Source organism: Marmota monax, unplaced genomic scaffold, assembly GCF_021218885.2.
Source record: "Marmota monax isolate L192 unplaced genomic scaffold, Marmota_monax_Labrador192_F-V1.1 WCK01_AAM20220418_F8-fsc00124, whole genome shotgun sequence".
NCBI lineage: Eukaryota > Metazoa > Chordata > Mammalia > Rodentia > Sciuridae > Marmota > Marmota monax.
Window position 1 is genome coordinate 4,751,410 of NW_026692505.1, and position 23,380 is coordinate 4,774,789.

At 32.8% G+C, this 23,380-nt stretch overlaps 1 protein-coding gene across 14 annotated transcripts in view; it reads right to left on the reverse strand.

Annotated features, from left to right (window-relative positions):
* The window catches only part of Ptprd (protein tyrosine phosphatase receptor type D), a 2,207,759-nt gene that overhangs the window by 1,638,887 nt on the left and 545,492 nt on the right, over window positions 1-23,380 (reverse strand). For all 14 annotated transcript variants that reach the window (XM_058579708.1, XM_058579705.1, XM_058579707.1 and 11 more), the window contains one exon: window positions 16,058-16,128. The gene's annotated coding sequence lies outside the window, so the exon portion shown is untranslated. The remainder of the gene's footprint in view (window positions 1-16,057; window positions 16,129-23,380) is intronic.

Consider the following 23,380-nt stretch of genomic DNA (forward strand, 5'->3'; position numbering starts at 1 on the left):
ATATATTGATATTTTATTCATTATTTCCATGATCTGCTAGAAAAACATGCACATAATAAATTTGATTTCTTTGGTTCTTAATTTCCTGTGCCATTATTATTATCAGTTTATCACCAGGATATTATAAAGTACTTTAAGCACAGGAAACAATAAGTTGCAAAAACATGATTTGAACTTCAGTTAAATGAATTCAAAGGCAGTGTTTTTTTCTACCCCTTAATGTCAGTCTACCTAAAATAATTCTTTATTGTAAACATATGATGAAAGAATAAAGAAAAAGATGTTTTGCTGATTTCTTCAGAGGCACATTTGGAGCCTGCAGTAAATATCAGGTCTTTTAATACAGCTTTACTGTACTTTACTGAGCTGGTTCTGCTGAAGGGCATGTATCAAATCCATCAACAAGTAAAATAAAATTCATATTAAGAACGTAAAGACGATAAATGTTTTAACTTCTTTAAAACATAAAAATCAGTCCTGATTTTATGTCTTATTTATTATGAAATAAATACTTAAGTATTTTTAATTATTTCACCTTTTCTGGATGAAATATAGTTGAGAAAATGTATATCACAGACAATTATTTGTTGAGAAAATGTATAACACAGGCAATTATTACAAGTATAATAAGTTCTACGAAGTCTACACATGGATGCAATACTCCCCACTAGATTCTAAATAAACACAGATGTAGGGATATTGATGACTTAGTTTCAGAACTGAATTTCAAGATGCAATTCCAATGAAAGATATACTTGATTTTTTATAATTTAAATTCATGTCAGCCATTTTGTATTTTGGTTGCTATTATGATGTTCTGGAATTTGACATTCATGACCAGTCTGAATAGTCATCTCATTGTTTGCTTATTTGTTTTTTACTCTTGTTGAAGGTCTCAAAAGTTAAATTCCATATATTTCTGCCTCATAATAATGCAAGGAAGGGGGAGAAAGAGAGAGAGGGAAAGAGGGAGACAGACAGGGAGAGAGGGAGAGAGAGAGAGAGAATCAAGGGGAATAAGGAAGAAGGAGGGATGAAGAGACAAAGGGTATCTATAATTCTCATGGACTATTTTATTCTCTAAAGTTATCTCCAAGGTTTTCAGTTTCTGAATGAATAACTTCACATGTCACCTCTTCTATCATCCATTTTAAGTTGCTAACTGGAAAAACTGTTATGTGAAAAGACTGGATTGATTTGCTAAAAGTTACATAGAATTTAGTCATGAAAGCAAGGCAATACCCCGACATCCATCAACAAATACAATCATTGAATTTGCACCATCAAATGAGTCAGTTTGCTAAGCATTATTGGAGGTACACAGAAGCAAACATGCATAAAATAAGACTTTTGCTCATCTTTCTTTTCTCATTTTTTATCACTTTCTGACACACTTAAAGGTTCTGCAAGTTTTAATATTGAAGTAGGAACCATTTTTGAGGAAATCATATATCTTTAAATTTTTTTCTGGAGCAAACAATTATTTACTTTGCTAATTACAAATTATTAATGCATAGTTAAATGCTAATTTATTTCCATCTTATGTTTTTTTCTCCAGTGGATCACAGCCAAATACCTAGAGACTATCTTTTGCTCTTTAAGTGATAAACTTAATACATAGAAAACATGACCCATCTCTCTTCCGTCATTTTGGGGTGGATACTTGAAAGTCTGGTTGATTTATTATATCACTGTAGTTTTCTAACTTTGTTCATTTTCTTTTTAGTTGTCTCTTCAATTATTGAAAGTACAGTATTAATATCTGCTCTAGTGATGCAGTTTCAACTTGGGCCATTACATTACAAAGTCCATTTTTTTTTTTTTACTTCTCCATCATCTGTCAAGAAGGAATTTTGTATTGACTTTTCATACCTTATTATGCTGACTGTTAATTACATGTACAAAATCCAGTGTCCGACTGCAAAGGGTTCTATGTGGGTTTCAACTCAATGAGTATTATATATATTATAATATACTGATGTATTACGACTCTTGTTCTGGAAAGACTTGAGAGTAGTATAAGAAAATTTTATTAACCCTAGAAATATGTAATATATTGAGTTACAAAGTTATAATGTATTCACGTTATTCACTTTCAGTATATTCTAATTAAATAAAAAGGCACAGCCTTAATTTACAAATGACATGAGGAGAGGAGGCTGGCTTTACAGGAAAAGAATGAGACATAAAATAAAAATAGGACAAAACAAGGAGAGAAAAATGGATTTGGAATAACTACATGCTCTAATACTGAATTAGAACTATATGATACAAAACTATTTCCTAAAGTGTTGGCATCAACCTGTTACAATGAAAGACATCTGATATGATTAAAACCGTAGTTAGTTCTATATTAAGTCTCTCCCCTCCCTTGTAACTCAAGAGAATTGCTACCTCTCTTTATGGGGCATTGAAAAAGTGCTTCAGTTAGTGCTTTACCTCATTGGATTGTTTCAAGTTAAGTAACTAAAATGCCTTTGAGATATGGGGTTTGTAAAAGGTAATAGCCACATAACATGTACTGAAGTGTTCTTATTGTGGATAATCCCGATGAATTAATTTCTGTAGACAGGTGTCTTAACCATATATAAGAAACTGTTATCATCTACCTGGGCAGGTTTTCTATAATTTATTTTTATGGCTTTCAGTTTCAATTGAATTTTATAGGTCTAATAGCTTGGGAAATGATTATGGGCAACAATAATTCAGGATTGACCTTTTCAGAGTTACATACTTTTTCACTAGTTTAGCTAGCAAGACCTCTAATTGCATTTGTCAGTAATAAAAATATGTGCACTAACAGCTGCTGACTTACATTTTATAATTATTGTTATTACACTAGATAAATATTTAAGTAGTTAAGAAAATCATGACAGTAAAAAAAAGTCATCCACAGTAATATCAGTGTGTCTACATGAAAATAACTTAATGTCAAATTAAGCATGCTGATTTTGAAAGAAACCTTTTGGGAACAATTTAAAATAAAATGGCAATCAAGTCAATTGAGCTCTGGGGCTGGTTTGGATGAAATAATTGCATAAAGGGAATTAGAATTTTTAACATGGATTTTGAGGAACAAGTCAATTCTAGCCTCTGTTCTAAAATAGGGTTTACACTAAATTATGCACCTCAAAGTACATAAAACAATGCTAATTACCTCACATGCATTATTAGAAGGCAAGAAGGAAAAGGAGGAGGAAGAAAAGGAAGAGGAAACCAGGATAGCACCCATCAACTGCTCTACCACTTTTAAGACTTCACACTGAGGGTGTCTCATATATGTTTCCCATGCCAATCGACTGACACTGCTCCTTTTCTGTGTGGTAATCCACTTGAGTCTACCTCCTGAATGGAAACCAGGCTACTACTACCTTTACCTCTTTCTGTCCTCATTCCTTAGAAACTTGGTTTATACTGTGTCAGTAGGTCAATTTGAGTTCAGGTGTGTGTAGTCAATACAGGCTTAATGTGATCTCAAAATATGGATTCAAATTTGGGTGGCTGGTAGACATACACTTTATTTTTTACATTTTAGCAACTATTAGAAAGTGCTTGTTTTTAATTGTTAATCACATTAACATTTTTTTAAAAACACCTGTTTATAACAATATATTTTGAATAATAGATCATAACTATTTGAACAAAATAGTAATACATATATTAGATAGCAGGCATATATATTCACATATATATTCATATATATATTCATATATATATATATTCATATATATGCATTTATATGTATAAAACTATATATATAAATATATAACTCTTGGGGCTGGAGTTGTAGCTTAGTGATGGAACACTTACCTTAGCATGTGTGAGGCCCTGGGTTCAATTCTCAGCACTGCATATAAATAAATAAATAAAATAAAGGTCCATTGTCAACTAAAAAAAAAAAAGGAAAGAAAGAAAAAAAAAAAACTCTTCCATACAGAAAAGGGCCATGTAATAAGTAGTAATAAGTACAGAGAATAGAAGGGCATTTGTAATTCATCAGTGAAAGCTAAAACAACAGGAGAAAGAATGGTAATAGACTCAAATTACTCTAAAAGGTACTTATTGCTTTTGAAAGAAAAATTGGAATTTTAAAATGGAGAAATCTGTAGATGATTTCTAGATTTATGTGTTTCTAGTGCAAATCATGCTACTAGGACTATTATTAGAGTTGAATTATTTTGCACATTTGTATGCATTTCTTTAGGATATACTCATGGGAAATTTTGTATGATGAGTTACACACCTTTACCCTCAGGAGAAAATACAAGTTGTTTCCCAAACTGTTCCTATTTACCTCACACCAGCAATGTATAAAAACTTCCCATCAATACACTAGCAATTAGTAAAGATGCCAGATGCTTTTACTTTTGTTAAGCTCTTGGGTCAGGATTTTCTAATTATGTTTTAATTTACATTTCTTATTGCTGCCATATTTTCATATAGGTGCTCACTATTTATTTATGAAGCTCATATTCATCCACTTTTTTTGTTAGATTGTCTTCCCATGAATCTATTTCCAGTAATCTTTTTTCTTAATCATGGTGGAAGGCCCCAAGAGAGAAAAGCTGTGAAGTTCATGGCAGAAATCAGGAAGCAGAGAAAGAAAAGGCAGAAGGGGCTGGAGGAAGGACAACCCTGCCAGAGTATGCCCTCAGTGACCCTCCTCCCCAAGCCACGCTGCACCTGCCTATAATTACCACTCAGTAAGTCCATTCTAACTAGAATCCACTGGTTACGTTGTTATGGCTTTCATTCCTCAATCATTTCACCTTGAATACTCCTGCATTAAGAAGAAATTTGTGAGGATACACTCTATATCCAAACCATAATATAAATAAAGATATCCAGCTGAAGAAATTTCATTGTTATATTAATATTGATATGTATATTTATAAACACTCAAGATGTTCTTGAAAGATTAGTCCTTCCAAGTATCAAAACATTAAAATCCAACAAAGGAGAAAATGTGTCATTGGTTTAGGAATACATAAATAGACCAAGGAACAGAACTACTGAGATTCCAGAAACAGGTGTGAGTGGCAAAGAAAAAAATGGATTATTTAATAATAACAGAAGAAGCAGGACAGGAAAAAGAGAAGGAGGATAAGGAGGGGAAGTGGAGGAAATAAGTCAAAACTATATGTCACCAGATACAGGTAGACTTTCTTAGGTGTATCTGCCAGTTCAGAGCTTCCTTTATTCTCTAGATTTATTCTTCCTTATAAATTTCAAGAGTAGCATAAGACTCAAATATCAGATAAAATTTTATAAATCCAAGCTTTTTGAAATGTTTGTTCTCAAATATAATATTACTCTGTTAGAAGAACTTAAATAACAATACAATTCAAATATTTGTACAGTTAATATGCATAATCCTTTAGGAAAACATTCCTACGAGAATACTTGATTTTATTTTATTTTTTTTAATTTTTTAATTTTTTTATTTTTTTAATTTATTCTTTAGTTTTCAGTGGACACAACATCTTTGTTTGTATGTGGTGCTGAGGATCGAACCTTGGCCCCATGCATGCCAGGCAAGCACACTACCACTTGAGCCACATCCCCAGCCCCATTAATAGCCATTTATAAAGAAAATTCTCACTGTACAGATATTAATTATTACTAAATGGAAGTATTCAATGATAGAACCGAACAAAAATGAAAAAATTTTATTTCAGATTTATTATCTGCTTGCCAATGCTGAAGTAATTCTTTACTCCAGGTAAATATATTTAATAAAGTAATCAGTGGAAGCCTTTCTTGACTGGGGAGTTCCAAGAAGATGTTTATATACCGCTATTTGTACCATCTTGGTTAGATAATAACTCTGGAGTCCACACTGCTTGGGTGCATTGGTGATTGTAAATCCAGTTACTATAGTACCATAGTTGGAGTTATAATTATGGTTATTACAGGAAAGCCTCCAGGTTTCTTTAGATGTTGTTCTTTATATCTTAATACTATATTTTATTTTATTTTTTATTTATTTATTTATTTATTTATTTTATTGGTTGTTCAAAACATTACAAAGCTCATGACATATCATCTTCCATACATTTGATTCAAGTGGGTTATGAACTCCCATTTTTTACCCCAAATACAAGTTGCAGAATCACATCGGTTACACTAAATTTTGAAATGTTAAATCAGTTTTTTGGGGGAGGGTACTGAGATTTAAACCCAGGGATACTCTACCACTGAGCTACATATCCAGCTCTTTTTAAAGTTTTTATTTGTTTATTTACTTTTTGATTTTGACACAGGGTCTCCTTTTCCTTACAGTCTTGCTAAGTTGCCATGACTCGAACTTGTGGTCCTCCTGCCTCAGCATCTCCAGTCATCACTGCATTTGGCTTAGATTCTTATAGGAAATGTCATTTAAAAGCATGTAATTGTAAGACTGGTTATATTTCAAATACCAAATATTTCTTATAAGCTTTTCTAAGGGGTAAGATTTAAATTTGGAAGCTAAAATGTTGGTGAACTAAAAAATTTGCCAAATTTGTCATACTTCTCAGAGAGCCTGGTTTGGCCTACAAATTTATAATCTGTTGAAAAAAAATAGTACTTTCTTAGTATTGTTGTGAGTTAATTCATATAACTGCTGAAAATGAAGCAACGACTTTGGCTCAATACCTTATGATTCCCTATATAGAGACACATCAATTTTGTTCATTTTCACATTTATTATACCACTAGAATTAGATATTATTCACTTATTTATGATGTAACTAAAAAATCCTGTTTTTTTTTTTCACTCCTTACACTTTTTGTTTTTTTTTAATTATACCAGGGATTGAACTCAGTGCCACTTAACCACTGAGCCACATCCCCAGCCTTTTTTTGTATTTTATTTAGAGTCAGGGTCTTGCTGAGTTGCTTAGGGCCTTGGTAAATTCCTGAGGCCCTAAGCTGGAACTCTGCTTCCTCCTGCTTCAGTTTCCTGATCCCTTGGGATTACAGGCTTGTGCCATCCGTCTCCCGTGGTCCCCTACCACTTTTGAAACCCTCATTTTATCTGAAAACATACTCATTCTCCACATGGCAACTATTATCTCTTCTGCGGAGACTTAGAAGATAGATATACCAGAACTGTTCTAAACCCAGTCAAACATAGCAATTCATTTGTTCTTCATTTCAAACATTGCTGGTTGTGCATCAGCACTGCCCGACATCCCTTTGAAGATATGTATTCCTTCCTAATTATTCCACCTACCATTACAGAATATGGAAATGTGAGCTTATCTTGTGAGGCTGTTTTCCAAAGGTGGTCAGGGCACTTGAAAGTATCCACTAAGAGGTTTCTGAAGGCACCAGTCATGAGAAAATCAGACATTTACAGAGTCATGCCTTCTGACCAGTCACAGCCATCTTGTGACTGTCAAGGGAGTAAGCCTAGGAATAAAAGCCTGAGGAAGGCAGAACTTCAGGAAATAGTCTTCCTGGATCCTCAAAGACATGTGTGTCACTGGAAGGACCAAATCTGGAAATCTGAACCTTTTTACTTGCACTGTTTGATGATAAATCTCCATTACTTATGGTAGTTTTGATCCCATACCTGACTGACTTCTCATATACTGCTTTCAAACAGTATTCTAATTTCTTGGCACACAGAATAAGCAATAAATGAATGTTTTGAAAGTAAATAATAGAAAAATCATTTGCCCTCTCATATTTAGATGCTATCTGACAAAAATATTGCTATTTCAGGAAATAACTGCAAGGGAAATAAGGTCCTTGTATAGCGCAGATTAAAAACCAACCTACACAACTTTTACACAGTGGGTATTTCATCTTAAATTATGGGAAAAATCATTAAACAAATTTACTGCAGTTTGTGTAAATTGGATAGCCATTAAGATTTACATTGACTAAGTTTTATTTCAGCTACTTGAAAGAATAAAATGCTATAAATGGGGTCCAAAATGCTGAACTCCAGTTTTAAACATGATTCGTTTCATTAATTGTTTTCATGTTCTTAATAATTCACTATTATAGAGCAGAAAGGCCATTGAATTATTTGATTGTAATTAGGTTGTTCCTTTAACATGTTTTATGCCTCAGTATTTTTTATGTCTCCAAAAAATCTTATACTGGCCTACATAAAGCTGTCCTTGGATGGAATTGTATTCTGCCTCAGAAAGTAATATTTTACTAGAACTCTATGCTCTTCACCCAAATTGTAAAAGTTAAAATAATATTTAATCTATTCATTTATACTACATGTCTGCATATTAAAGATTTTTAGACATTGAAAACAAAACAATCAGAATTTTATAAATTACTGAACACATTTATATATATTTACATAAATAAATATATATATTCATGTTCTGATTAATAAATTAGGACTAATTATTTTAAATACATAGTCAATATTTTATGTATTTCTAAAATTTTCTTCAGACAGCAGAATTCTTCAAAAATCTTTTCTCATTTTAAGAATTTTAAACATTATTATGTGATGTCAATACCACACAAATGGATTCCATTCAAAAGAAGAATCTCAAAAAATCACATCTCTTAGTTCCCCTATAGAAAAGCCATACCTCAACTGTATTGCAATTTGCCTGCAAACTTGTCCATTAAAGGAAACTTTGGAAGTTTCATTGGGAAAGAAGCCTGGGTCTTAGAGTTACACTGTGAACAGGTGTTTCTATATAAATGGATATTCCACCTTGAAAGGCAAACACAGTGAAAACTAAACCAAGTCTGCACATACTTTCTCTTATGCACTTGAAGAAAGAAAAATCTGACATTTTTTCTCTAAAGAAAAGTTAACTTCAAATATTTCGAGAAACTTCATATTTACTATTTTTGGATTCTTCTCATGTGATCATGATCACTAGTGTATTTTATTGTCAAATCGCAAACTGAACACTTTTTTGTTTCTAGTAAAGTGTGAGAGTCACTACAGAATCCTGTAAAACCAACTTTCTTAGTTGTGCTATTAGTTGTTAGCTTGCTTTCTTATTAGCTAATGCCATTCCATTACTATATTGTGTTGCAAGTTAAGGAATAAGTAAAAATATTTTAGAAGTCCTTTAGTTCTAACAAAACACAGGCTTGCAGGCAGTTGTCTATTCAATAAAGGTAAAGTTTTTTTTTTTTTGTATTTTTGTTACACACACCAATTTTTGTTCTGAAGAATACTGCTTCAGTATTATGCTTCAGAATACCTTCAACTATGGGGTTATGGTTTGTCACTGAATGGTTATGAATTGTTCCAAATACCCATTTTTTAAAAAATAATAAGAGCTTTAAGTGTTATGCTCTAATTATTGTGTTTTTAAGTAAATGTTATATAATTTATTTTCAGTAATACAGACTTCTTTGAGTTTTATAACATATACGGATAATTTTCAACCATTAAAATAAATGTTTTTTAAATGTTTTGTAAAGGTTACTTTGTCAGTGCCACAAGATATATTTAATAGAAGATAAATGTTTTAGTAATGTGTAACTTAATTATGATAAGCATTTGTCAATGTGGTTCCAAGTATTGATAATTTATTAAAATAATATATTAAATTCATTCTAGAATAAGTTTGTCCAATATTATGTAAATAGTGGCTTGTTAATTCTGTTTCCTAACTCTGAAGGTAGCTTTCCCCACAAAGAATTTCTATTTGTTGTTTACTCTGTTTATTGCTCCATATGAATATCTGGTGTCTTGAGAAAATAGCCCTTAAACTATGAATCACCTATAACTACACATATATAACACTTTTAAAGTAATTGTATAATGAACTCTCATAATGTGATACTTCAAAGAATGTTAAAATGCTGTATTATATTCAGCACTGTAAACCAGATGTCTCAATTCACCAATCCCAAGTGTTTCATCTCTGATCCACGTAAACATTTCCACTTTTTTACAAATACTTCAAGAAATTTTGAAGTTTTATAATAATTAAGCAATTTCACCTGAGAACAATAAAAATCAATGTATGCATATTTGAATATATTTACATTTCCAAGTATTTAACAGCCAGATCTGAGCAGGTCTTATTAGCTTTTACAAAAGCTGGTCATGAGATATCTCTCATTCCTTCCAGACTTTTGTGTTGCATGTAAGATTTAGAATGGATGTTTGGCTGAGCACATTCTAAAGGAGAGTCAACTTTTAGATAAATTTTAGAAACTTTTGAAATTTAGGTAACTTTTAAATCTCTCACTTGCTTTGAGAAAATAAGAAGTTGAATATTTGAAAACTTCCCTAGAGAGGAATGTGCTATGAGACTCTCCTCCTCTGACCTTTAAAGTCTGACTTAATCATTCCAAATCAAGGGAGAAAGACTCTAAGGAGACCATGTGGAGGATTAAATACCTATGCTACACTTTGGGGAACATTTCAACCTTACTAATTGAGAAATATAAAAGATGAGAAAGGAACCTAAAAAGGAGGAGAACAGGCAGGCAAGGACGGATCCAAAGAAAGAGAAACTAGAGGTAAGCAGGATGCTCAGTGCTAAGGAAAGTTTATCAGTGAGCCTCAGATGGTTGACCCTTGGCACACATGACCTACTTTAATATATCCCCGGAGACTGATGGATGGTGTTTCTGAAGAAACCACAGAGTACTGCCAAGAAAATAGCAACTTTAAATACTTTCCAGTTCAGTCCAGTATGATCAACTAGAACTTTTCTGCTGCCCAGTCTTTTTCTCTCTCACCATGCCCCAAAGGTAGACATTCTGAAACTGACTTTGGCAAGCTGTGGAGTAAGAATGCTATAATGCTTGAACAGATAGGAAAAGGAGGCGATCACTCCATCTCTCCTGGACTACTGGCAGAAAAGAGAGATCTCAATATGAAGTAACCATGGGATGGATATGAATTGACACTGTGTTTTAAAGACTTGAAATGATGGTAAGCACTTTTTTTTTGGTACCTCAGTTTGAACCCGGGGTGCTTTACCACTGAGCCGCATCCCTAACCCTTTTTAAAAACATTTTATTAGAGACGGGGTCTCCGTGAGTTGCTTAGGGCCTCACAGTTGCTCAAGGCTGGGTTTGAACTCGCAATCATCCTGCTTCAGCCTCCTGAGCTACTGGTATCATAGGCATATGCCACCTTACCTGGCACATGGTGAGCAGTTTTTTAGCATCTAAGTCACAGAAAAGCCAAGGAGCTTGCCCTCATTTTTCAAGGAGTAGGGACATGACTATCCTGATAGAGTGAATTTTAAAACACAATGGATTCTATTGTCATGTACAACTAAAAAGAACCAATAAAAATAAATAAATGAAAAAAAAAGAAAATGGTTAAAAAGCATAAACCTGCTTTTTAAATTTTAACCTGCAGTATATGCATATTCCCTGTAGTAGTTGCAGTAAGCCTGTCTTCACAAGGGGGCGCTGTTTTCATGGTAGTGTAGCATGGCTAATTGATTGCAAACGTGCAAGTCAGCCTCCTCACACTTTCAGTGTATTTCTTACAATACACAATATTATTTGTCACGACTGACACAACCAGTCCTGGTGGGCTCGGATTCCAGTTACATTACACATTTACAAGAACTATTTCCTCAGAAAAAGGAAATTGTGGTCACATAAGCAAGGAAGACATTTGGTTTAGCAATGTCAAATTTCAAAAAAAGATGTGAGAAGAATATGAAACTGCAACATACCACAAAACCTACAGTGCTTCTCAGGTGACAGAGAAATAGGTCCGATCAATTCTAACATCCCATTAAACCCAGCCAGCAAACCAGGGAATGTATTGTCTGCAATAATGAAGCATTCCTCTGGAGACTTGGCCTTGGTAGAATAAATAAAAAGGGGTAATTCCTTTTATTAATTCAGTTCCCTCTGGCCATTGATAGGAATATATAGTCAGATTCCTGAAAATAAGCACAATTGATGGAAAAAAGGTCTTCTATAAATAAATAGAATTTGAAACATGATATGAATGACCAATTTTATTTTATCAGATATCTGAAAGTAATCAAGATTTCTTTTCTAGCTATTAAACTGTATATTGAGTGAATGGATGGGAACTTTCCTTATGTTATTCAAAAAAACTATTTATGATAAAAGCATAAGGATTCAAGCATCAGGAAAGCAATGCTGCCCTACTTCATAAAAATGCCCGATGACATGGAGAAAGACACATAAGAATTAAACCCTATTTCATCCATGTTAATTTTGCATATAAGAATACCAAACATAATTAACATTTTGTTAAATGTAATGAGGTCTAATGTATTATTAACTTTAAAAGGGTAAGAGGAAAAACATACATATTTTGATCACCATATGTGGAAGAATTGTTATGAGGATATATGGAACATAACTTTATTCTCACTGATATTATCATATGTTGGAAGATTCTGAGCATTGATCTTGTCAGGGTTATGTGGTATGATACAAAGACTTTGTGAAGGTATATACACAGTTGTCCCTCAGGATCCTCAATATTGGCTCCAGGACCACTTGTAAATAGTAGAATCCACAGATGATAAAGTTCTTCACACAAAATAACATAATATTTGCATATAGCATACAAATATCTTCCTGTATACCTTTAAATCATCTTTAGATTACTTATAATTTCTATTACATAGTAAATGCTATGCAAATAGTTGTTATGCTGTACTATTTAGAGAATGACAAGAACAAAAACATTTGTACATAGTATACATGCAATCCCCCCCCCCAAATATTTTCAATCTGTGGTTAGTTAAATCTGAAATGTGGAAATAGAGGGTTACTATGCATATGTGTGAGAAAATCCTGAAATAAATTATTAAAGAGATTGACATTTCCAAAAGAATATACTAAGCTAAATGGTAAAATATTTAAGAATTACCTTTTTCTTCTTGTTTTAGTCTAGGATGGTTACTTTATTCAACCTAATGGATTTGATTTCCACTGAAGCATTTCAAACATGGCTTAAAAATATATTTAATTGCATTTCCTATTACATTTCCTGTCTGTTCGCATGTGAGATTGACTCGGTTTCATGAATTGATAAGCATTTGAGAAAGCATGAGAGGAATCAGAAACATTTTTCAAGTTTCTTTTGGGGAAACTGGGGAGATGGTTCTTCAATCCATAGGAATGGAAAGAACAAAAGTTTTATGGGAAAACACCGGGAGTTCAATTTTAATATGTTTGAAGCCAAGAAACTAATGTGCTACTAAATAGATATGTTGATTTGTTTCTCAGGAATGAGATGTTAGGAGGACATATTGATTTGAATGTCACAAGCTATAAATCATCTTTGAAACTACAAGAATAGATGACTTCAACCATGAAAGGTATCGACTGAAAAGAGAAGAAACTTAAGAAGTGACTGCATGAATGCTAACTCCTGGGAGGGATATCTGGGAAAGTAGAAGGTATATTAAGTGTATGGTTGCGGGTAAAGGCAAGAAGGGAGTGCACTTCGGTTATCCACTCCATTAGGGAAATTCCACCTGAGAAAATATTGAAGGTTTAATCAATAGGACTATTTAGTGGGAAGCCAAACCACTCAAAGTGTTCCATCTGCATCCCACCTTATTCTCATCCTTGGACTCTATACTTTGTGATTTTTTTTTCACCAGTAACCTTGAACCTTGAGTACAAAGCTGTTTAAATGTTCATCATGTTCTGAGAAGATACCAAACTAACTTTATTTGGATTTTATGTATATATATATTAAGCAGCAGGCAACTCAAACATGTTTGTCAGGTGGTTGACTACCAAGAAAACATAACAGCAAAACTGATGAATCTGCTACTCTTAATTTTTCTCTAGAGGGATGTCATGGACAATTTCTAAGGCCCAACTATAGAGAATCTAATGTCAAGCTGTAAGTATATTTTCCAAAGGACAAGGTCTATAACATATGTGTTTTGGTGAGGCAGAAATTTATCTCTGGAATATGATTGAATTTAAATAAATTATCAGTCAACTGAGTGGTCTGTTATGAAAGCTATGTCAATAAGAATCCTAAGGATTCATGGCTATTCCATGAGAACCTCATTTTATATATTTATTTGATAAATTAAAGGAATGGTTTGGAAATAATTCATTTGCATTTCAGCAAAGTATGAGAGGTTTTTAAGAAAAAAATGTGGAAAAATGGTTTCTGTATAACCAGAACATTTCAGATTGGTCCAGCAGTATTAAGTTTTGAATGACAGGAAGTCCCAAATAGTGGAATCTGCAATTAGCAATTTTTAAAAATTTTGCGCTGGTGATTGAACCCAGGGGCCTTAACCATTCAGCTATATCCCCAGCTCATTTTATTTTATTTTATTTATTTTTTGAGACAAAAGTGACTCACTAAGTTACTTATGGCCTGGCTATGTTGCTGAGGCTCATCTCAAACTTGCAACCCACCTGCGTCAGTCTCCTAAGTTGCTGTGATTACAAGTGTGCCCCAAATCCAGCAACACTGTTTTTAGATTAAAGTTTTAATGGAATCTGGCTGGTCTGGAATGCCCTAAATTTGGCACCTGCCTAGTTTAGATTTGCACAAAGGAGTGACTCATTGTGAGCTCCTGTTGTAGAGTAAGAATAGGGAACTCTTTATATTTAACAGTCAAAGGAAGTTATTTGATGCACTATGAAAAACGATTCTTATAGAATTGTCACATGCAGAAACAACTAGGTTAAATGGCATTTTCCTATAACCATTTAATTATCCTCTTTTCTCTTTGTAGTATCATACCTGATAGCCCAACACTGAGGATCCCATTGAGAAAAAAAGTAAAGTTATTCATAACTAAGAGATGATAAAATTCAATGATGAAAAGTAATATTGGAGATATCCCTATGATATGAGTTATCTTTCCTATTTATTTGACCATTTAATTCTCCATAACAAACACCTTTGAAATTCTCTTACTCCGTAAACTTTCAAGAAGAGGAATATTGAGATAAGATTTCTGTTGCTGCACCAAACTTCTTCAAACTCTTCATTCAAATAATCTTGTCCATATCAACCACTTTCACGTGTACATTTTATGTATGAATGTAAAAGCACACTCACTGCCTTGCAGCATGTAGTACATTTGTTCAATCTTATACTCAAAATAAGTTTTTGAAGAGTCTTTGAGTGAAGGGTATATCTTAGAGTAGTTGATAAAAAGCAGGAATAATCAGAGGATTTTTAGAACTGAGGTTCCCAGAATTCTAATTTCTGTACAGATCTATTTGTATTGCATCTTTTAAAATTTCCATTGTGTGCATTTTATAGTTTTACTTCTATTTATCTGTAAATATAATAGTAAATTTACTTGATTAACAGTGTGCACACATTTGAGTGGAGATTTAGCATTTTTAATTGAAGGACTATTCCATCTGAAGGTTCTGGTGATCAGACTGAAGATGAAATGTGCCTCTGCAACTGTGGTTTAAATTAATTGGGAAAGTACAAAATAAAGGTAGCCTCATATGATACTTACAACATTAAGGAGAATATGAGTGTGTGTGTGTGTGTGTGTGTGTGTATGCACACCCATGTGTTCCAGAATAAATGAGTCAGGGAGTAGGTTAGTGGGGATGGGGTTTGTTCCGAAATATTATACCAGAGTGTATTGATGTTATTTACAGATAACAGAGACACAATATATTGAAACATAAAAAGCTACAGATTTTTTTACAGCATAAAATTCAACGATAATAAGTGCTTAACATTAAATTTCAATTTAATATGCAAAATAACTATTATGTATTTAAGATATTGGTAGGATTTACTAACGCTTATGGGATTGTAACTTCAGAACTTTTCATGGATGCTTATTAACTGTGGTTTGGGATCCAAGGTGTCAATAAATATAATATCCTAAACAATAGCTATAAGCAATGTTGCTCAATTTTAGAATTAAAAGTTATTAGTTTTTTATCACATTATATAACTTGAATTTTACCTCTATAGGTTTTAGTAGAGCTTCTATTTCTAGGAAATTTTGAAAAAAAGCAAAACCATGATATTATGATTTTGCTATTTAAAAACCATTGTGTAATTAGTTAAGCAACAATACTGACATCTCTATAATTTTTGTTCTACATTACAATTCTGTCATAGACATTAAAGAGAGAAATTTGAATAAGTGAGACTCACCAATGTGTAGCCTCCCCCACAAAATGATGAATGGCTGGAGGATGAAAAGTGTCAAACTCCTCAAGATTTCCCTGGAAGAGAAAATGAGAGACACCTTTTAATTCACATTTTCTGGCAGTTAAATTATGTCAAATTTAAATCAGTTGGTATGATGAAAAAGAGCAGTAAAAATTGGCATTTTACACATTGGAGAAATGTTAAATTAATGCTTAAATGGGAGTCTGTATTAGTTCATTGATGTAAGTATTAAAGCCCATAATATTTAAAGAATATATATAATATTAAAATATTTCTCTAATATAAATCTATGTCATAGAACATTCCTTTGTTAATCAACCAATAACCTTTTTCTTTATCTGACAATTAACTTTATAAAAGCACAATATGAATTTTAAGTATGAGACCTGAAAATTTGTCTTTGTTTTTCTGTATTATATAAGAAAATAACCAAAATCTGATTATCCAGATTTTTTTGTTACTGTCATAAACCATGAAGTCTATTAAATTATGATTATTATCTACAGAGTTCAATTTCCACATCCAGGCAACTGTGGTACCCTATGACAGTTGGCGACTTTTCAATCAATAGCAAAGTAGAAAACATAAAACATCCAAGGTCACAACTAAGTTAAATAATATGTAACAACATTCTTTCATATGCCGGGACAGAGAATACATCTTAACAGCTGAATATCTGAATATTCTCTAAGTACAACTTAGAGAAAAGTCACCTGTAATTAAATATTTCACATAAAATCACACATTTAGGAGAAGATAATTTGAATTGGGTTACAAAAAGCTGGCGATCCCATCAACTGCTTAATGATCAGACTGATCATTTGCTTCTGGGGTCCAAAAAGGACTCCAACTCTCTGCCAATCATTGATAATAAAGAAATGAGGTTTTAGAGTTCACTATGATTCCCCACATTGTTTCCCTTTCCATCATGCATCTGAGATTCTGAGGTTTCTTTCTTCCTACAATGTTCATTTGCTCCTTATTCAAATGCACATCATTCTTTCCAAATGACGTTCTAATCTCACCAAATCTAGGAAGCTATAATTCCTTGTGAATTTCTATTGTACTCATAGGCCTGTTCTAATACTAGCATGTGTTTCATCATGTGTTTTTTATATTTTTATATATTTGCCATATTTCCTGTAATATTGTTTTATTTCAGCAATCTTGTTCGATATCCTCTATGTATTTAAAATCTAATAAAATTTTGACTACAGAGCAAGGGAGATATATATATATATATATATATATATATATATATATATATATATATATATATATATATAGATGACCACATTAATAGACAGAGAGAGAAAGTATATTTGGAGAATCTTAAGGCTGCATGTTCATGTCTAAAGTATCCATTGATTCACCAAGCAATGACTTTGGTTTTGAAAGGAAGAAACATTTGCTCTTTTAAAATTTTAAAAATATATATTGACAAATCACATCTGTATATATTTAAGTAGTACAAAATGATGTTATAATTTTTATGATGGATTTTTTAGTTGACACATAATTGTTATTCATATTTAGTGACTAAAGTGTGATAACTTGATACATATATACAATGAATAATGATAATATAGCATGATGGAAGAAAATATTATTCTGGATAACTTGACAAATAATTATTGCAAAGGCCTAAAAGAAGCTAAATTAGAACTACTTCCTTTTACATTTGTTTAATGAATAATGTTAAAATTTTGAAAAGGTTCTGCTATAACCTTCTGGTGAAGTTTTTAGAATTTAAGCAAAATAACATTTATTGAGTAGTTACCATGTACCAGATGCATTATATGCATTATGTTAATCTTCACAGCAACCCAATGAGGTACAAGGTACTGTTGTTGATTTTTCTTCTTTTTAGATGAGAATCTGAGGCAAAGAGAATTTTAGTTACTTGCCCCAAATCTCTTAGTCGGTAAACTGGTAGGGTTCTAATTCCAATGCAGATAGCCTAAACTTGGATACTTCCTCTGCTTTTTGAAGCTATATTTCCTGTTGTTTCGTTTCATTTTTTCTGTTTTCATTGTCTGGCAATTTGTATTTTGCTTTTAGCTTTCACAGGAAGAGGTGAATAACAGACTCTTACACACAGACAAACACACACACACACACACACACAGGAGCAAATGTGTTATGTCAAGGAAAAAACAAAAACCTATTTTGGTTAAATCTGTAACTTACATAAATGTTGCCATTATAAATTTAGAAGCTAATTTACCACCTTCATTATATACTGGTCATTTTTGAAAGTTTCAATAATATCACAAATGAAATTCTTTCCTGTCCTTACTGACTTAATTCTTTGAACACCAAACCTGACTATAAAATATGTTATAAACAGTAGCAATTAAGGGGACATGTAGCATTGGGGGAAAGCAAAAAAAGATTAAAGTTTGCCTTCTGCTCTAATTACAAAATTGATTATATATAAAAGGGAGTTTCTGAAAGTTACAAGGGTCTACAATTATAGGAAAAATAAAAAGATAAAGATATGTAGGTCTCTTGAAAGTCTTAGTCCTTTTAAAATAATTCTGTGAACAGATGTTAAATGTGCATTACCTAATAAAATCCACCTATAAATGAAAAGATATATATGAATGCCTTTTATGAATGCATTCATAAAAGATCATAAAAATAATCATGCAAACCATTGTCATCAATTCATAATTAAAACTAAAATTAAGTATAGCTTACTGGAATTCTATTTTTCTTATATAAACCGCCAATGATCAAACCTCTGCTCCTTCCTCTAAATTATTCCTTTGGCATAAGTTCTTGCCTATAACCCTTTCTTCCTCCCCCATTCTGCCTCAGCTTCCTTGCTCTGACTCCCCTCTCCAGATTGACTCCAGGGCTGTCTCCTGTAAAGACCTTCCATCTGGACATCTGTGACTTCAGCTTTCTTGCAGTCTCACCTTCCTGCTAGTTAACAACTCCAGATAATCTGACAGTCTATTTCCTTCATTCCAAATCTTCTGTTTCCCAACTTGGACAGCCCGAGTTCCCTACTAATGGTTCCCTGATTAATAATGGCAATTTACTTTCTCCAAAACTGGGGCACGAAAAAGAAAACTGAGCAAATAATGGCAGGAGATCATGCTTTAAACAGTAACTTTGGCCCTTGATCAGGAAACAGAAAGTCTAGCTTGTCCTTTGTTTAAAAGTTAGGAGGATATATGAGTTTTTCTAAATCATGGAATGGAGTATTCCTTACCAAGGATCATTTCAGATTCCTGCTGGCCTATCAGTCTAAAATAACCTTCTGTGTTAGAAATTCAGCATTGGCATCTGGCGGTACACCCACTGCTACTCACACTGCATATTTCCCAAATAATTGCAGTATTAGGTATTTCAAAGAAAGACACTAATTTACTAATTCTTTTGATAGGAATAAGGGAAGGTTAGGCTGACAGTGTGCATATATTACTGGCATCTCTGATTTCTAAGGCCTGTTTGATTCCTTTTCTCCTTGACATCTTAGACACACAAATAGTAGCTTGTTGACAGCTAAATAGTGACCAGAGTGTTAGCCACCATGCTTAATTCACTGACAGATTTGACTGATAAACCGGATAAACATTCTGAGGCCCATTTGCTTATACAATTTATTAGCACTTAAGAATCACAGTCAGATGATAGCCTATCCTAAAATGTGACTGGAGCTTGTAGATATCAAATAGCAGGAAACACAAATACCACACGTGCACACAATTTTGACAGGATTCCACCAAGGGCAGAAATATTTTTTGAACTGGGAAACTGACACATTCACTTTAGATTTAAAGGATAACTTTGTCAACTCATATTTTCCCACATGAATTGACCACTAATATTTGCAAAAACAACAATCTTCATTTTGTTGGAAAGTATGTCATTTGTGTGGCATACAAAATGTGATTTCTTAAGTTGAGTTTTAATTTCTAAAAAATAACCCCATGGAAACATATTTTCAACAGCTCAAATATATCATCTTAAAATAAAAACAAAACAAACCCTTCTGGGCTTGCTTGATACACAGTTATGCCATTTCTTCATTCATTTTTAGTCATACTTTGTCCAGAAGTAGTTTACCTTCATCTGCTCTACCTCCAAACCTTCTCATCACCCCTTATTTACTTTATTAGTTATTCCTTCTACCAGTATTTAAGTATCTGAAATTTATAATGACCTCCATATTGGCCATTCCAACACAGATTTAAACATATTTTGTTTTATCTAACATTTGGTTCTACTGACTATTGTTATAATATTAAAACTTCTTCCCTGATCCAAGATACTTTTATCTAGCTCTTTTCCTCCCTGTTTATTCCTTCTTAGTTAATTTTCCACGTGTCTCAAGAACTTCATTCTTGACACTTTTTACTTTTAATTCTATAACACAGCTTATAATGCCTTCACATAAATCCATTTCAATCATAACCTATTACTGAAAGATCCCAAATATATATATATTTAGCTTCTAAATTGGTATATCAGACTTACTATTTAACATTTCTACTTGGATATCTCAAAGATACCCCAATCCAATTTGTGAAAATATTAAGTCACCATTATTGTACTCATTGACTCTTGCATTTTCTCAGTAAATAATACAATAGATAGCATTTATTGAGTACTCTGTATCTGACACATACCACATTGAGTTACCCTAGAATCTCACAGGGAAATATTAATATTATCACCATTTTGAAGATGAAGATACTATGTTTAAAGAGGTAAAATTTTCCAGGCACCCTGGAGCATGCCTCTAATTCTAGAGGCTTGGGAGGCTGAGGCAGGAGGATCACCAGTTCAAAGCCAGCTTCAGTAAAAGGAAAGTGCTAAGCAACTCAGTGAGACCCTGTCTCTAAATTTAAAAAATGCAAAAATAGGACTGGGGATGTGCTTCAGTGGTTGAGTGCCCCTGAGTTCAATCCCAGGTATCCTCCCCCAAAAAAGAGGCAAAATTTGCCCCAAGCCATATAGTTAATAAATATTAGATCTCAATAAACTGTCTATAAACGTCACCATTGTACCCCCCAAATGTTTGCCCATTTACATAAATCAGACACCATGGAATCAATCTAGATTCATTGTTTTATTCACCTGTTCTCAAAGAACTATAGTCATTTTCCTAGATTATGAATACAAAATATTTGTTGTATCCATTCCATATAGACGTGAATCTAGTTTAGATCTCCATGCAGCATTCAGATTATTTTAAACTTAGGGTTCCATATTCCTAGCAATTAGAAAAATGCAAATCAAAACTAACTCTAAGATTTCATCCTACTCCAGTCACAATGGCAATTAACAACAATAAATTTTGAGCAACAATAAATTTTGGAGAGGATGTAGGGAAAAAGGTACACTCCTACATTGCTGGTGGGACTGCAAATTGGTTCAACTATTATGGCAAGCAGTATGGAGATTCCTTAGAAAACTTGGAATAGAACAACCATTTGGCCCAGCAATCCCACTCCTAGGTTTATAATCAAAGGACTTAAAATCAGCATACTACAGTGATATAGCCATATCAAAGTTACAGCAGCTCAAGTCACAATACCTAAACTATGGAACTAACCCAGGTATCCTTCAACAGATGAATGGATAAAGAAAACCCTATGATAACAATAGACATTAAACTCTGACCTTGGTTCCACCTTACTTTGCTATTGTTTAAGATTAGTCTCTGAACATAGAACCCTAATTTTAAAATAATCTGAATGCTGCATGAGATCTAAACTAAATTCCGGTCTATAAGGAATGGAAACAACAAATATTTTGTACCCATAATCTAGGAAAATGACTATAGTTCTTTGAGAACAGGTGAATTTAAAAATAAATCTATATTGATTCCACGATGTCTGATTTATGTAAATGGGCAAACATTTTCCGGGTGCAATGGTGACATTTATAGACAGTTTATTGAGATCTAATATTTATTAACTGTATGACTTGGGGCAAATTTTGCCTCTTTGTGTTGTATGTACTCAATGGGATATTACTCAGCCTTATAGCATTTTTGGGTAAATGGATGGAGCTCTAGAATATCATGGTAAGTTAAATAAGCCAATCCCAAAAAAGCAAAGGCCAAATATTTTCTCTGATATGCAGATGCTAAGTCATAATAAGTGGGAGAGGTAGGGAAGGATAGAGATACTTTGGATTAGGCAGAGTGGAGAGAAGGGAGTGGGCTAGGGGGGTAGGAACAGTAATAGAACAAATTGGTCATTAATACCCTATGTGCATATATGACTACCAGACTGGTATGATCCTAAATCGTGTACAACCAGAAGAATGAGAAATTATGCTCCATTTATGTGTGATGTGTCAAAATGCAGTCAACTGTCATGTATAACTAATTTGAACAAAAAGAAATTATAGCTATTAACACAAACCCCTATGATAACAATAGACTTTAAACTCTGACCTTGGTTCCACCTTACTTTGCTGTTGTTTAAGATTAGTCTAGATGTAAAACAATGTTTGACTATGAAAATAGTGGATTGGGTTCAATCCCCAGCACCACAAAAATAAATAAGTAAATAAATAAATAAATATAGTTGATCTAAATGTTACCTTTGTTTCCAATTGCTACAGATAAAGGCATACACATACATTTGTCTATCACAAAACTTTTCTCATCTCCATAGCTTAATTTTTTAAAGGAAAGAAATTTGAATTGTGAAAAATATTATTGAATTGTACAAATTTTTGAAATCATCTATAAAAATAATGAAATAAAAGTAGTCAACCTATTTGTAATTTGACAATTTAAAATTTTCATTTGCATCAATAGAAAATTAGTAGAAAGCAAAACCTTGATTTATCACTCATGTAAAATCTAAGACATTCAAAGTGTCCATATCGCCAGAGTGAATTATTTTCATACTATGTCAAAATAATGTTATGGAAAAGAAAGGCTTATATGAGTTTTGCCTGTCAAAATGTAATGTTTACAAGTCCCTAGCATCTGTACTGGTTAATACAGAAAGAAAATAGAAGTTGCAATGAAAAATGGAAACAGTTGCACAAGTGAGCCAGGTTGATGTTGCCAAATCAGGCACATTTTAATTTCCACATAAACCAAATCTTTCTTACATAAAGAACACTTGACTTATTAACTAAAACTCCTGAGTTAAAATGCCACTTCTATCTATGTTCCAAGAAAAGTTACTTAGTTTGGCCCTTAGTATTTTTATTTGGTGTCGGTAGGGACAGGGAACAAGAGAAAAGGGAATGGTACTAGATGAATTCTAATCCCCCTGTCCCTGTTCTACTCCTCTAATTTAAATAGATTTCTCAAACTGGATA